Raw genomic sequence first — 6,583 nt, 5'->3', positions numbered from 1 at the left:
TCCTTCGAGAATCTATCATATAATATGGAGAAGTAAGTTCCAGATAAGATGTTGTTCCATTTCCAGATGGAGATGTGCAGTCTAAAATGACATTCAGTGCTCCAGCCTTCATCGTTACTATCTGAGCTATCGCTAGATGGATATAAAAGGCTAAAAATTAAGCTACTTTAAGCTAAAAATGTGTACGTTCACATGCTCAGAAGTTAGTTGATTTACTTCTGCCAAAGTTAACTGTTTTTTTTTTCAATTTTGACTCCTTAGCAGCTATTTTTACAAGTTAAAAATTAAATCGAAAGTGTGCTACAGGTCCAAATATCCTATACATCAAATTTCAACTCTGTAGATCAAATATTCAAAGAAGAGTTTGATAGAGAAGTTTTGCAGACCTACTGACAAGGTTACTTTTATATATATAGTCCATGTACTAGAACGTTTTCATCCTAAATTCTATGCAATTATGCACAATGTAGAAACTGTGCATAAAAGAATTAAGTATAATAGTTAAATGAAACTAATCATTTAATAGGAAACCATAAAAAATCAAATTAATGAACACTCGTTTTTTAAAGGAATATGCACATTAGTTGACCTTCATAAAGTTGCTCACATATTCATGACTGAGCATATTAAGAAGTGTGTTTTAATAATTTTTAAATAGAAATCTTTTTCTTCTAATATCAATGTCATAGCGAGGAAAAACTCAACTTTATAGGTATATTAGATTATCAGCAAGAACTAGTCTAGCTACAACCACAGCACGAAACTTTCCTTTCTCTCTATCCTTAACAAAAACTAAAAACTTCCATGAGAACAGTTTCTTTTCTAGTACATCCTTCCTGTAGAACAAACACAATGACACTGCTTCCCAACTAACTACAGCATGATCGTCTTCGTCTAATTTGAAATAACACTTGAACTGTCTCCAGAGGCAAACAATTCCCCTTAAGTAAGCTTTGTTTCAAATCCTCTTGCTGAGGTAATCATAACTGAACCCTTATCATCAAGTGATCCCCTAAGGCTCTATGGACAAATTCATCTTTAGTTGACATTTGACAACTAAATATTTCTGTTTACTAGTCAAATAGAAAAGTTACTAACCAAACCCACATTATTTTTGGAATATGAAATCTTCGTTCTGTGACGAGTACGTATATAATAAAGATTTTTCTGTATTTTTTTAAATAAGTGTAATCCTGAATATGCAGCAAATTTTATGTTGATACTTGAACATATAAACATTTGAATTTTTTCAGATGTTTTTTTAAACAGTCGTCATTAAAAAAGAGTATATTATTCTATTAAATTTTTTATTGTTTAAATAATTTTACTTTTCTCGTATTAAAAAATAAAGATTAAAAAATCATTTTTCATTCAGTAATAAGCTTCGGAAGATTGTTGATGAAAAAATAACACAATCGCCAAAAGATAAGCGTTTTATTATTTCTAGTCGCCACTTGGAAAAATCATTTGCAAATGTGACTGTTTCACTTGCAGCATAAAACCTTGTCCCCAAGCCTTGATAAATGGTGATCTCTTAGAAAAAAAAAATCCTTGTCTTTGAATCTTCCAACCTCTTTAGAACCTAATTTATAACTTGTTTTGATAAATCAGTTCTTCTCAGCTCCCCATCCTTTCACTTCATTCTCTGAGAAAGAGAAGCATAAAATTCAATTATTTTTGTTATGGAGGGGAAGATGGTAAATAGCCTCTAATGGGTGGATGAAATTTTATGCTGGGAAAAAAATTTGTTGATGAAATGTGACAAAAGTAGCAACAATTCCAACTTGGTCTCAGAACATATATAAGAGAAAAGATATTTCAGTAGGAATGTGAAAAACTGACTTGTCTATTATTTTTACATTCAACATTCAAATTCAAAAACAAAAATACAGAAAATTCTTTGATGTACATACACGTGACAACAAAAGTATACTCCAAAAATCATATGAGTTGATCAAGGGGTTTTATTTTTAACTAAGAAAATCAAATTATAATGAAGAGAGGAATGACTTTCTAGGAATGCCATTCTGAAAATAACCTAAAAAAACATGGACATAACTCAACAATGATTCAAATTTGCAAGATTTTTGTTGTAATTCCCATTAATCACTTAAAAATGACTTTCTTTAACAATAAAACCACTTAATCAATTTACGTAATTTTTGGAATATGATATTTTCGTTTCGTCGTGGGTATATGCAGAATTTTCTTTATTTTTGTTTTTTTAATATAGGGTAATTCTGGACAAGAGCTTTTTCTTTCATCATCACAAAAAAGGGGTGTTATATTTTTAGGATGTAGTTAATGCAAAGAAATACTGCTAATATGTATTTCCGATTTTTTTTTTTTTTTTTTTTGATAGGTATTGATGATATGAATTGGATATTATTCTCATAACCTTTCAGCCAATGTAACCACCTTATCTTCTTCAGTTGCCTCTGCTCAAACTCAGGAATCATTATGTTGAATTTGGAAATTGTTATCCATTCTGTCACGGCTCCACGTGGATAATAATAGTTCAGTTCGAAATTTCAAACAGATTTCCAAATTCAACATAAGCATTCTCAACTTGTATCTTATTCTCACGACGTTTTTGGTTAATATAACCCCAACCTATAAGTTGTAATGTATCAAAAAACTGTCAACGATGAGGTCTTTATTCTGTTAAAATTCATTTAAAAAAATGGAGATTTTTATGCAAATTTAAGAGTTGCGTCCCTTGTAAAAATGTTGAAAAGTAAGGGAAATAACTCCGTCTAATCTTTTGAATTAAATGTAAATATTTTAGAAATTACTTTTAAAGATTTGCTCTTGCAATATGTATTTCTAAAATTCAAGTCACCATATTTGCAATAATGCTATAATACTTAAGTATGTGAAGGCAATTTATGTCCATTCCAATGAGAACAATCTCTCTTTAACAACATAAATTACAACATTTTTGCATACTCAAATGTTTATAATGAACTATGGTAGTTTTTTGTTTCACAAGGAATCACCATTTATCAAGAACTGAAGGCCACTCGAGGATAAGAGTTAATGAGTGTAAGGTGATCAGTGAGACAACAATGTGGTTATTGTAAGTGGTGGAAAATGCATAGAATTTGATTATTTAAGGAGATGGTTCAATAAGAACTTGTTTATATTGGACTTGAAAACAGCCATGTTCTGTTTAGCCGGAAAGAAAGCTCGTACTATAGAAAAGAAACTTTATGCATGGAATTTGCGTTTAGATTCAGACACAATAGTTGACAGTGATTGTAGCTAGACAAGTGTTGTGAATGTTTTGCAAGGAGGACATAAATTAAAGCTCAGTTGAGTACTTGCTATGAAGTTGAGATAGAGTAGAAAAAGACTCTCAACGTCTCTTATGTGAGAAAAAGGTTACAAGGAAGAGAAAAGGACATCACTTACAAGATTTCAAAGCCGATTTTGAACCCTGCCGAGGCAGGAGAGGGTGGTCTGAGCAACTTCACCCCATAAGAGTACTTCTTTTTAGGACGTATTTGACTCTTATACAGGTAGAGGATTGTGTCCAGAGTGTAATACCTTCTGGAGCAATAGAATGATCCAACCATTTTCCCAGCGACCTTGGCAACAGATTTGATTTTTCTGATCTTGTAATCACAATGTGTGCTATCGCAGCTATTTGTGATTAGAATTAAATAGTTATGTCCAATAATCGTTAATACCAAATATGATTGCAGGAACGTTTTCATACTACTGACTGATTTTAATGAAATTTTCAGTATATGAAGTAAGGAAAGAATCGCTTTTATATTAAGTAAATGTTTGCTATAAATTTAAAAGGCAAACCGAGTTTTTGTTTAGTTTCTCTTTTGCGTATTGACCCCCCCTCCCAAGTGTCTACGTCATAGTTAACCCAATATGTCTTCTTGTAGAGTTGATAAAATAAATTTGATATTGGAAAGAAAAATTGAATGAATTAATACAAAAAAATTTTTTTAATTGATTAAATAATAAAATCAAGAATATTTGGGGGTTTTTTTTCATTATATTCCCATATTAGAGACAAAATTTTTCCAGTTTTTAAGGATTTTTTTTGTTTTAGTTTGGGGATTATTTTTTAGAATGTGATTTAAAAAGTTTGTCATTTCTTTCCTTTTTTTTTAGATGTTTTGAAATTAATTATATTAATTTAAAAATATTAGAAAAACAAGACTGTTGATTATTCAGCTTCTTTTCTTTTAATCTTTCTTGTGGTATGAATCTTAAGGGGGTCAACCCTTTGTGAAAGTAGAAAAGAATATGTTTTTAATGGTTGTTGTAAATCTGAATTCAAAGTTCATGTGATTTGGCGAGAATTTTAAAGTTTTGGTTTCATCGTTGAAACCATTTTATAACATTTGAAAATAGCAACCCATAATAATAAAATAATAATAATTTGAAAATAGCAACCCATAATAATAAAATAATAATAATTTGAAAAAAGCAACCCATAATAATAAAATAATAATTTGAAAATAGCAACCCATAATAATAAAATAATAATAATTTGAAAATAGCAACCCATAATAATAAAATAATAATAATTTGAAAATAGCAACCCATAATAATAAAATAATAATAATTTGAAAATAGCAACCCATAATAATAAAATAATAATAATTTGAAAATAGCAACCCATAATAATAAAATAATAATAATTTGAAAATAGCAACCCATAATAAAATAAAATAAAATAAAGAAAAAGTAAGGGAAACAACTCCGTCTAATCTTTTAAATTGTAAATATTTTATAAAAATTAATTACAGAAAAGCATATTTGTTTAATTAAATAAAATGCTATATTAAGAAATTTTAGATAAACTATCTGCATTTCATGTGAAACAATAGTTTAAATACTAGATTTTCTCCAAATTGTTAGCATTTTTTTTATAGAAGTTATACATGAATATAATCGACTGGTTTCACTTGTTTTTCTTTTGTGGAGTGTTTTCTTGACAGTTAATGAAGTAAGCACAAGACAAAATGGAAAAGTCTTTTTGTTTCAATTACATGTACAGGATTTTAATTTCAGACATTGGCCATAAGATACAGACGTCCTATCGTATTTTTAAGAACAAGTTTATCAGACAAAAAATAAAATATATTAAATTAGTCACATTGGATAAACCTAAAAGTTATTGGAATTAAGAAAATGTATTAAAAATTAAAATAAAAAAGAACAATTTGGTGTTATTTAGTAGCGAATTTTGAAAGTTAAAACTTATTTCAGACTTGGCGATATTCATCATCCCAAATTGGTGATTTCACTTCTATCGATCAAGGCATGTGGGCGAACTGCCAGTTGTTAAAGGAGTAAGGACTTAATAGCTTCATCGAAGGGAGGGAAAGCTTTCTTCAGCTCGTCCTACAGAATTTTCATTTATTTTGTTTGTTTTTTTTTCAATTTAATTATTTTTAGGCGATTTTAATTTTAAACTTTGAGCAGAAACTTTCTCAACCACTTCTTACCATAACTAATAATACACAACCTGAAAACACTTGGCTTAATATTCACAGGCAACAGGAATTGGAACAAATACATTGGGGATATTGCCAGAGATGCTGTGAAGAAGGTTTTGTTCTCTACTGTGCTAGAAAGTTGCTCACACCTGAGAATATTCTATATTTCCACAAGGTCATGCATGGAGTGCTGCTGCCACATTTAGGTTAGTTAATCTACCACTAGTCCCTCACTCTTGGACAGAGTCAGAAAGAAAATTTCCAACCTAATAAGTTCCATAATATCAACCAAACTCCAACCTCTGTCTCATTGCGAAAATGCTGCATCCCTGACCCTGTTTTATAAGTATTTTAATGGAATGTGCTTCAACGAACTCCAGGTACCCCTCAACATAAATACCTCTGACTAACTCACAAGCAGCAAAATCCCACCCCTACACTGTAGAGGCGTGTAGATGCCACAAATCCTTCTACTCTAATAGATTCTTCCCCCTAATTGCTAGACTTTGGAATTCCCTCCCGGGTCCCTGTTCCCCTGACTGTACTAACATGCAAAAATTCAAGTGTAGCATGAATAGACATCTTGCTGCTCAACTCCCTACAGAGTATTCCTGTAGATTTGGTCCTAAATAATAACCCGTTACATCCAAGTGGCACTGTTTTTTACAAAAAGTAAATACAGTTTAAAAATATTAAAACAAGATAAATTTTAAATAAGTGTTTGGTCACATCTTTGAAAACAAATCATTTCAAAGTTAATTTGAAAATTTCAGAAGACCAAATAATTTTCTGAAATATTTTATTAAAAGATTAAAATAATTTTTTGTTTTTGAGACTTTCATTGTGAGACACCTTTTTTCAAAGAAGACTGTTTTTTTTTTTGTTTGTTTGTTTTTTTATTTTCAGTTTGCTGGTGATATTAATCCAGAGTGGTCAGCCATTTGTGGAGAAGGAAGATAATATATTCGGTGTTATTAATGGTTGTTGTTAAACAAAAAAAAAAACATTAACCTTATGAAATAATGTTTTAAAAAATGTGACTAAACTCTTCGGTTTAAAACTTGCGCCAACCATGCAGACACGCATATCGATTTCAGACTGACAACAAATGCCAA

This window comes from Euprymna scolopes, chromosome 33, assembly GCF_053919585.1.
Source record: "Euprymna scolopes isolate OS-2025 chromosome 33, ASM5391958v1, whole genome shotgun sequence".
Taxonomy (NCBI): domain Eukaryota; kingdom Metazoa; phylum Mollusca; class Cephalopoda; order Sepiida; family Sepiolidae; genus Euprymna; species Euprymna scolopes.
This window is presented reverse-complemented; position numbering follows the sequence as displayed.